Source organism: Triticum aestivum, chromosome 4A (assembly GCF_018294505.1).
Source record: "Triticum aestivum cultivar Chinese Spring chromosome 4A, IWGSC CS RefSeq v2.1, whole genome shotgun sequence".
Taxonomy (NCBI): domain Eukaryota; kingdom Viridiplantae; phylum Streptophyta; class Magnoliopsida; order Poales; family Poaceae; genus Triticum; species Triticum aestivum.
The window spans coordinates 336,896,874-336,908,399 of record NC_057803.1 but is presented as its reverse complement, the minus strand read 5'-3'; positions in this window follow the sequence as shown (position 1 = coordinate 336,908,399).

The following is an 11,526-nucleotide window of genomic DNA, read 5'->3' as shown; positions in this document are numbered from 1 at the left end:
ATATCTCCTCCTTTGTAACCGACCTTGTGTAACCCTAACCCTCTCCGATGTCTATATAAACCGGAGGGTTTTAGTCCGTAGAACAACAACCATAACAACAATCATACCATAGGCTAGCTTCTAGGGTTTAGCCTCTCTGATCTCGTGGTAGATCTACTCTTGTACTACCCATATCATCAATATTAATCAAGCAGGACGTAGGGTTTTACCTCCATCAAGAGGGCCCAAACCTGGGTAAAACATCGTGTCCCCTGCCTCCTATTACCATCCGGCCTAGACGCACAGTTCGGGACCCCCTACCCGAGATCCGCCGGTTTTGACACCGACATTGGTTTTTTCATTGAGAGTTCCTCTGTGTCGTCACCGTTAGGCTTGATGGATGCTACTATCATCGATGGTGATGCGGTCCAGGGTGGGACTTTTCTCCCCGGCCAGATCTTCGTATTCGGTGGCTTTGCACTGCGGCCTAATTCGCTTGGCCATCTGGAGCAGATTGAAAGCTACGCCCCTGGCCATCAGGTCAGATTTGGAAGTTTGAACTACATGGCCGACATCCGCGGAGACTTGATCTTCGATGGATTCGAGCCACAGCCAGGCGCGCCGCACTGTCGCGATGGGTATATAACACCCTCGATGCGACTATATCTCCCACGTGTCGAGGCACGACTTAGAGGCATAATCGCATTGAAGGCATATGTCGCAAGTTAGGCAATCTTCACAACATCCCATGTAATATAAATCATAAAGGGGAGATAACATAGTTGGCTTACACTCGCCACGTCAATCAAGTACATAAATAACATTACATCATCCAAACACTCATGGCCCGACTATGGCGCCAAAATAAAAGAGAACCCAACATGCGACAACGGTCCCATTCGCCCCCAACTGGGCACCACTACTGATCATCGGGAAAGGAAACATAGTAACGTTGAGAGTCTTCGTCGAACTCTCACTTGAGCTCAAACGCGTCTGCTGGAGCGGAAACATCAGGCCCTGCATCTGGTGTAATAGTAATCTATGAGCCACAGGGACTCAGCAATCTTGCACCCTTGTGATCAAGACTATTTAAGCTTATAGGTAAGACAAGGTAAATATGTGGAATTGCAGCAAGCGTCTAGCAAATATGGTGGCTAACTTATTCACAAAATAGAGCGAGAAGAGGAGGCAAAGCGCGAGCGAGAAACTAGAGAGCAACCTGCGCAAACATTACTCCAACACCGTGTCCGCTTCCTGGACTCCGCCGAGAAGAGGCCATCACGGTAACACACTCAGTTGATTCATTTTAATTAAGTTAAGGTTCAAGTTATCTACAACCGGACATTAACAAATTCCCATCTGCCCATAACCACGGGCACGGCTTTCGAAAGTTCAATCCCTGCAGGGGAGTCCCAACTTAGCCCATGACAAGCTCTCACAGTCAACGAAGGAATAGACCTCCTCCCAAGACGTTCCGATCAGACTCGGTATCTCGGTTCTTCAAGACACTTCGACAGGTTAAAACAAGACCAGTAACACCGCCCGAATGTGCCGACAAATCCCGATAGGAGCTGCACATATCTCTTTCTTAGGGCACACTCAGATTGTCTAAACTTCCGGTAGGCCAGCCCAGAGTTGCCCCTGGTAGCCACCGGCGGCTGACAGTTTGGACCAACACTCAGAGGAGCACTGGCCCGGGGGGGGGGGGGTTAAAATAATGATGACCCTTGAGTCTGCAGAACCCAAGGGAAAGAAAAGGCTAGGTGGCAAATGGTAAAACCAAGGTTGGGCATTGCTGGAAAAGCTTTAATCAAGGCGAACTATCAAGGGGTTCCCATTATAACCCAACCGCGTAAGGAACGCAAAATCCGGGAACATAACACCGATATGACGGAAACTAGGGCGGCAAGAGTGGAACAAAACACTAGGCGAGAGGCCGAGCCTTCCACCCTTCACCAAGTATATAGATGCATTAAAATAACATAGCAATATAATGATATCCCAACAAGTAAATAAAAGATGTTCCAACAAGGAACAATCTCCATGTTCCAACAAGGAACAAACTTCAATCTTCACCTGCAACTAACAACGCTATAAGAGGGGCTGAGCAAAGCGGTAACATAGCCAATCAACGGTTTGCTAGGACAATGGTGGGTCAGAAGGTTTGACATGGCAATTTTGGAGGCTTGAAAGCAAGTGGTAGGCATCGTAGCATTGGCATAGCAAAAGAGCGAGCAAACTAGCATAGCAAAGATAGTAGTGATTTCGAGGGTATGATCATCTTGCCTGCACAGTTGTCAGAGTTGACTGGATCCTCGAAAGCAAAATCAACGGGCTCCTAGTTAGCGAACTCGTCTCCTGGCTCTATCCAAACAAGACAAACAAGCAAACAAGGATACAATCAACCACGTGCAAGGATCAAACAATATGATGCAATGATGATATGCTATGCGGGATGTGATGCGGGTTGCAAAATGCAAGATATGACCGGAAATGCATGAACATGGCATCAACTTGGAAATCTAAGTGTGCCACTGGAAAGATGAGATGCAATATCTTGAAAACGATATAAAGAACGCCGGAATCGGAGTTACGGTTTGGAAATGGCAAGCGAAACAAAAATGACTCCGGTCTGCGATTTACAGAAATAGCCATCTAAATGCAATGAGATGAACATGCTACAGCACCCAAACATGACAACAAAATACATGACAGGGATGCATACAAGATGATTAACAAAAGTCTAGCACTGATCTACGGCCAATTCATCCATTAACAGGTTCAAACAAGCATGGCAAAAATGCATATGGCAAACAGATCTCAGACTTAGTGAAATTAACACTTGTCTGGAATTTCAGATCAGGTAGCCCTCTTTGGAGCAGCAAAACTACATGCTACAGGATCTGAACATGGCAAAGTAAAGCATGGCATGGAGATACTCAAAGAGCTTAAGAAAAGTCCCTTAGTGACCTTTAGCCAAAAGGGATCAGAAAATACAATTGCAAGCATGTGAACATAGAAAAAACATAATCAGTTTTCATACCCAGTGAAAACTGGAACATGCTGAAACATAACTCAAGTAGGCATGTTTACGAGCTCGATGCACTCACTACGGTGCAAGTCATGGCAAGACAAGCATATATCCATCAAGAAGGCACAAAATGCAAGCTAGACATGGCAAGAACAGTAGCATAGCATGCACGGATCAACTACAACATCATCGGCAAAAATTGCAAACAAGTTGACAATCTGCCCAGATTCACAAAGTAGCAAAAGTAGAGCTCGATTGACTCAAGCTAGGGTGCTCCATAATTGCAAACAAAGACATGGATGGATAGAGCACTACAAGATTAACAAATCATCCTTACTGATCATCCTCAAAAGAGGCACGGATCACTAGGAAACAACATGAACATATGGCATAATGATATAAACAGCTCAAGGACTTGGTGGAAATGCTAAGTCCCTGAAAACAGAATTAGCAAGTGCACCACTTTGCAAGCTTGCACAAGTCACCACACACATCACAAAAATACATGGGTTGCACCTCTGAAAGATGACAAAACCCTTAACAAAACATATGTAGAGCACATGGGCATAGCATGCACACAATAATCATGGCAAAAATGACAAAAAGCTAAATGGAGTAGCAGATCTGACAATTAACTCAAGTAGCCCTCTTCTAACAGCATTTCGAGCGTCAAGATGAACTCAAATGAAAATGATGCAATGTAATGAAATGATGTACTCTCTGAGGTGAACATTTTGATATGCTATATGCATGAATCGGAGCTACGGATGCAAAGTTACGGAGCCGTGAACATGTGCACTTGGGCTAGGGTTTTGAGAGAAAAAGTCAACCGTCAGGAAATAGATCTCAGATCCGGAGTTCGTCGGCACGGAACCCGAAGCTCGCTGGAACAGTACTCGCCGGCGGGGACGAGGACGGCGGAGGAGGGGGAGATGGTGGAGAGGCGGCGGGGCGAGCCCGGAGGAGGCGTCGGCGGCGGTGGCGGAGGCGGCGGCTTGCGCGACGGCGGGAATGGCGCGGTGGGGCGGCGCCGGACCGAGGAGGCGGCGCCGGGCGGCGATGGCGTGCGGCGGCGCCGGCCGCCGGAGTCGAGGGAGGCGGCGGCAGGGGCGTGCAAGGAGGCGGCGCGGGCGGCTGGGCCGCGGGGGCTCTCCCCGGGCCGAGCGGGCCGGCGCGGGAGCGGGTGGCGGCACGCCACATGGCAGGACACCACTGGTGCGGGGGCGGCGGCGCGAGTGTCCGGCGCGGGCGGACAATGTCCGGCGCGTCGGAGGGGATTTTTAGGGTTTCGGGGGGGGGGGGGAGATCCGGATTTGGAGGGGGTGTTTAAATAGGCATAGAGGGAGCTAGGAGAGTCCAAATGAGGTGCTGTTTTCGGCCACGCGATCGTGATTGAACGCTCTAGATGATGGAGCAGGGTTAGGTGGGTTTTGGGCCAAAATAGAGGGGTGTTGGGCTGCAACACACACGAGGCCTTTTCGGTCCCTCGGTTAACCGTTGGAGTATCAAACGAAGTCCAAATGATACGAAACTTGACAGGCGGTCTACCGGTAGTAAACCAAGGCCGCTTGGCAAGTCTCGGTCCAACCCGGAAATGTTTATTCCCCACACACGAAAGAAAGCTGGAAAAGACCACCGGAGGAGAACGAAGCGCCGGAATGCAAAACGGACAACGGGGAAAATGCTCGAATGCATGAGACGAACACGTATGCCAATGCAATGCACATGATGACATGATATGAGATGCATGACAATGACAACAACAACCCCGAACCCGAGAATATAAATTAACTTAACGCCGGAAACGGCAAGAGTTGGAGTACAAATTGGGGAAGTTACATCCGTGGTTTTACAACACTCCGCCACTACGAAAGGATCTCGTCCCAAGATCTAGTACTGAAAGAATGCCGGGTACTCAGAACGGAGGTGATCCTCATGTTCCCAGGTAGATTCACGGTCGGAATGGTGTGACCACTTGACTTTGAGAAATTTGATTGACTTGTTGCGAGTCTTGCGTTCAGTCTCTTCGAGAATAACAACTGGGTGCTCACGATAGGAAAGATCTTCTTGGAGCTCAATGTCCTCGAAGTTGACGATGCGGTCAGGAGTCTTGAATCACTTTTGAAGCTAAGAGACAAGGAACACGTCATGAACATTTGCAAAGTTTGAAGGAAGCTTGAGTTGATAGGCGAGGTCGCCTCTCTTGCTGACAATCTTGAAAGGTCCCACGTATCTAGGGGCAAGCTTCCCTTTGATACCGAAGCGACGAGTTCCTTTCATAGGAGAGACGCGGAGGTAAACATGATCTCCGATCTCGAAAGCCAAATCACGGTGCTTACTATCATAGTAGCTCTTCTGGCGGGATTGGGCTGCTTTGAGGTTATCATGAATGACTTTGCACATTTCCTCTGCCTCTGTGATTAAGTCATTACCCAAAAGCTGATGTTCACCGGTTTCAGACCAGTTGAGAGGGGTACGGCACTTCCTACCATACAGAATTTCAAATGGGGCCTTGCCTGAACTTGCTTGAAAACTGTTGTTGTAGGAGAATTCAGCATAAGGAAGACAATCCTCCCACTTCATGCCGAAGGAGATAACACAAGCCCTGAGTATATCTTCAAGAATCTGGTTGACACGCTCGACTTGACCGCTGGTTTGAGGATGGAAAGCTGTGCTGAAGCGGATGTTAGTGCCCATGGCATTCTGGAAAGAATCCCAAAACTTCGAGGTAAAGATGCTGCCACGGTCCGAAGAGATCACTTGTGGAATACCATGCAGAGAGACAATTCGAGAGGTATAGAGTTCCGCCAATTGAGCTGCAGTGATCGACTCTTTGATAGGCAGAAAGTGAGCCACTTTGGTGAGTTTGTCAATGACAACGAATATAGCATCATTGCCACGCTTGGACTCTGAAATGGCAAGAGGTTGGAGGAGACCTGCTGGCCTTTGGTGTTCTGCCTTCACCCTTCTGCAGACATCACATTCATTCACGAATTGAGCGATCTCGCGCTTCATTCGAGTCCACCAATAAGCTTGCTTAAGGTCCTGATACATCTTCCTTCTCCCAGGGTGGATGGAGAGGAGAGAATTGTGAGCCTCGTTCAAGATCACTTTACGAAGTTCACCTTTGGGTACAACAATATGATCCTCGAAGAAGAGAGTATCCTTGTCGTCAAGGCGGTAGCACTTGTACTTGGACTGACTCTTGGCAATCCCAATCTTCACCTTTTTCACCATAGCATCAAGAAGCTGGGCTTTGCGAATCTGGTCTTCCAAGGTAGGAGAGACTTGAAGGTTGGCGAGGAATCCTTGAGGAACAACTTGCAGATTAAGTTTGCGGAAAGCTTCACAAAGCTCGGGTTGATAAGGCTTGAGAATAAGACTGTTGCAGTAAGCTTTCCTGCTCAAAGCGTCAGCAATCACATTGGCCTTGCCTGTGGTATACTCAATACTCGGGTTATACTCTTGAATCATTTCGACCCATCGAGTTTGCCTGAGGTTGAGATTAGGCTGAGTGAAGATGTACTTGAGACTCTTGTGATCAGTGAAAATGTCCACTTTTCTTCCCAATAAAAGATGTCTCCAAGTCAAAAGAGCATGCACAACTGCCGCCAACTCGAGATCATGAGTGGGGTAGTTCTTCTCATTTGGCTTCAACTGGCGAGAGGTATAAGCAACAACTTTCTTCTCTTGCATCAAAACTGCACCAATACCTTGGAGAGAGGCATCACAAAAGACCTCATACGGCTTGGATTCATCAGGCGGAGTCAGAACTGGACGAGTGATCAATTTCTCTTTCAAAGTGTTGAAAGCAATATCACACTCCGGAGACCAAACGTATTTGACGTGCTTCTGAAGAAGATTTGAGAGAGGCTTCTGTTGGGGAACGTAGTAATTTCAAAAAATTTCCTACGCACACGCAAGATCATGGTGATGCATAGCAATGAGGGGAGAGTGTGATCTACGTACCCTTGGTAGATCGACAATGAAAGCGTTTGGTTGATGTAGTCGTACGTCTTCACGGCCCGACCGATCAAGCACCGAAACTACGGCACCTCCGAGTTTTAGCACACGTTCAGCTCGATGACGATCCCTGGACTCTGATCCAACAAAGTGTCGGGGAAGAGTTCCGTTAGCACGATGGCGTGGTTACGATCTTGATGTACTACTGTCGCAGGGCTTCGCCTAAGCACCACTACAATATTATCGAGGACTATGGTGGCTGGGGGCGCCGCACACGGCTAAGAATAAGATCACGTGGATCAACTTGTGTTTCTCTGGGGTGCCCCTGCCTCCGTATATAAAGGACTAAAGGGGGGGTGCGGTCGGCCTAGGAGAGGCGCACCAGGAGAGTCCTACTCCCTCTGGGAGTAGGATTCCCCCCCCCCCAATCCTAGTTGGCCCCCTCTCCTTGTCCTATTTGGACCAAGGGAGGGGAGGGGCGCGCGGCCCGTGTTGGGCTGCCTCTTCTCTTTTCCACTAAGGCCCACTATGGCCCATATAGCTCCCGGGGGGTTTCGGTAACCTCCCGGTACTCCGGTAAAACCCCGATTTCACCCGGAACACTTCCGATATCCAAACATAGGCTTCCAATATATCAATCTTTATGTCTCGACCATTTCAAGACTCCTCGTCATGTCTGTGATCACATCCGGGACTCCGAACAAACTTCGGTACATCAAAATGCATAAACTCATAATATAACTGTCATCGTAACCTTAAGCATGCGGACCCTACGGGTTCGAGAACAATGTAGACATGACCGAGACATGTCTCCGGTCAATAACCAATAGCGGGACCTGGATGCCCATATTGGCTCCTACATATTCTACGAAGATCTTTATCGGTCAGACCGCATAACAACATACGTTGTTCCCTTTGTCATCGATATGTTACTTGCCCGAGATTCGATCGTCGGTATACCAATACCTAGTTCAATCTCGTTACCGGCAAGTCTCTTTACTCGTTCTGTAATACATCATCCCGCAACTAACTCATTAGTTGCAATGCTTGCAAGGCTTAAGTGATATGCATTACCGAGAGGGCCCAGAGATACCTCTCCGACAATCGGAGTGACAAATCCTAATCTCGAAATACGCCAACCCAACATGTACCTTTGGAGACACCTGTAGAGCTCCTTTATAATCACTCGGTTATGTTGTGACGTTTGGTAGCACACAAAGTGTTCCTCCGGCAAACGGGAGTTGCATAATCTCATAGTTATAGGAACATGTATAAGTCATGAAGAAAGCAATAGCAACATACTAAACGATCGGGTGCTAAGCTAATGGAATGGGTCATGTCAATCAGATCATTCACTTAATGATGTGATAAACGAGCTAGGAAACATAACCATCTTCGATTAACGAGCTAGTCAAGTAGAGGCATACTAGTGACACTCTGTTTGTCTATGTATTCACACATGTATTATGTTTCCGGTTAATACAATTCTAGCATGAATTATAAACATTTATCATGATATAAGGAAATAAATAATAACTTTATTATTGCCTCTAGGGCATATTTCCTTCAGTCTCCCACTTGCACTAGAGTCAATAATCCAGATTACACAATAATGATTCTAACACCCATGGAGCCTTGGTGCTGATCATGTTTTGCTCATGGAAGAGGCTTAGTCAATGGGTCTGCAACATTCAGATCCATATGTATCTTGCAAATCTCTATGTCTCCCACCTGGACTACATCCCGGATGGAATTGAAGCGTCTCTTGATGTGCTTGGTTCTCTTGTGAAATCTGGATTCCTTTGCCAAGGCAATTGCACTAGTATTGTCACAAAAGATTTTCATTGGTCCCGATGCACTAGGTATGACACCTAGATCGGATATGAACTCCATCATCCAGACTCCTTCATTTGCTGCTTCCGAAGCAGCTATGTACTCCGCTTCACATGTAGATCCCACCACGACGCTTTGTTTAGAACTGCACCAACTGACAGCTCCACCGTTTAATGTAAACATGTATCCGGTTTGCGATTTAGAATCGTCCGGATCAGTGTCAAAGCTTGCATCAACGTAACCATTTACGATGAGATCTTTGTCACCTCCATATACGAGAAACATATCCTTAGTCCTTTTCAGGTACTTCAGGATGTTCTTGACCGCTGTCTAGTGATCCACTCCTGGATTACTTTGGTACCTCCCTGCTAGACTTATAGCAAGGCACACATCAGGTCTGGTACACAACATTGCATACATGATAGAGACTATGGCTGAAGCATAGGGAACATCTTTCATATTCTCTCTATCTTCTGCAGTGGTCGGGCATTGAGTCTTACTCAACTTCACACCTTGTAACACAGGCAAGAACCCTTTCTTTGCTTGATCCATTTTGAACTTCTTCAAAACTTTGTCTAGGTATGTGCTTTGTGAAAGTCCAATTAAGCGTCTTGATCTATCTCTATAGATCTTAATGCCTAATATGTAAGCAGCTTCGCCGAGGTCTTTCATTGAAAAACTCTTATTCAAGTATCCCTTTATGCTATCCAGAAATTCTATATCATTTTCAATTAGTAATATGTCATCCACATATAATATCAGAAATGCTATAGAGCTCCCACTCACTTTCTTGTAAATACAGGCTTCTCCAAAAGTCTGCATAAAACCAAATGCTTTGATCACACTATCAAAACGTTTATTCCAACTCTGAGAGTCATTGGTGTAGGCGTTGAAGATGAAGTTCATCATGCGAGAGAACGTCGGAGGAGCGTTGACGAGACCAAAAGACATGGCAGTGTATTCATATGAACCAAAGCTTGTCCTGAAAGCTGTAACACCCCGGATGTAACTTTCCCAATTTGTACTCCAACTCTTGCCGTTTCCGGCGTTAAGTTATATTTATTTCCTCGGGTTCGGGTTTTTTTCTCTGTGTGTTTTTGTCATTGTCATGCATCTCATATCATGTCATCATGTGCATTGCATTTGCATACGTGTTCATCTCATGCATTCGAGTATTTTCCCCGTTGTCCGTTTTGCATTCCGGCGCTTCGTTCTCCTCCGGTGGTCATTTCTAGCTTTCTTTCGTGTGTGGGGATTAAACATCTCCGGATTGGACCGAGACTTGCCAAGCGGCCTTGGTTTACTACCAGTAGACCGCCTGTCAAGTTTCATATCATTTGGACTTCGTTTGATACTCCAACGGTTAACCGAGGGACCGAAAAGGCCTCGTGTGTGTTGCAGCCCAACACCCCTCCAATTTGGCCCAAAACTCACCTAACTCTGCTCCATCATCTAGAGCGTTCGATCACGATCACGTGGCCAAAAACCGCACCTCATTTGGACTCTCCTAGCTCCCTCTATGCCTATATATAGACCCCTCCTTCAAATTCGCGGTTCCACTCTCCCCCCTAACCCAAGATCCATCCACCGCTGCCGCCGGATGTATTCGGAGCGGGCCGAACAACGTTTGCTGCCGCCCGCGCCCACTAGAACGCTGCCACGTGGACGCCGCCACCTACCGCCGCCGCGGCCCGCTCGGCCCACGGGGAGCCCGCCCCGGGCCGGATCGGGCCCGAGCCGCCCCGCGCCTCGCGCCTCCTCCGTCCCCGCGCCCGGTGGCCGGCGCCGCCGCACGCCATTGCCGGCCTTGCCGCACCGGCCGGTGACCGCCGCCCCGCCACTTGCCGCCTCCGCCGCCAAGCTCGACGCCGGCAGCCCCGCGCCCCGCGACGCGACGCCCCGCCTCCGTGAAGCTCCGGGGGACCGCCTCCTCGTCGCTGGCAGCCTCTCCGGCGAGATATCCGGCCGCCGCGGCTCCTTTTTTTCCGGCGGTCCTCGAGCTGCTACGGTGCCCCGACCGCACCTTGATTTTTTTCACTAAGTCCCGGATATTTTCAGTTCAAGTTCTCCTGTTCTCGGCTCCGTAACTTTGCATTCATACCTCCGATTCATGCATATAGCATATCAAAATTTTCATCTCAGAGAGTACATCATTTCATTCCATTGCATTATTTTCATTTGTGTTCATCTTGATGCCCGAAATGCTGTTCGAAGAGGGCTACTTGAGTTAATTGTCAGGTCTGCTACTCCGTTTAGCACTTTTGTCATTTTTGCCATGATTAATGTGTGCATGCTATGACTTGATGCTCTATATGTGTTTTGTTAAGGGTTTTTTCATCTTTCCAGAGGTGTAACCCATGTATTTTTAGGATGTGTGTGGTGACTAGTGCAAGCTTTCAAAGTGGTGCACTTGCTAATTCTTTTTTCAGGGACTTAGTAATATCACTAAGTCCTGTAGCTGTTCATATCATGATGCCATATGTTCATGTTGTTTCCTAGTGATCCGTGCCTCTTTTGAGGATGATCAGTAAGTATGTTCTGTTAATATTGTAGTGCTCTATCCATACATGTCTTTGTTTGCAATTATGGAGCACCCTAGCTTGAGTCAATCGAGCTCTACTTTTGCTACTTTGTGAATCTAGGCAGATTGTCAACTTGTTTGCAATTTTGCCGGTGATGTTGTAGTTGATCCGTGCATGCTATGCTATTGTTCTTGCCAT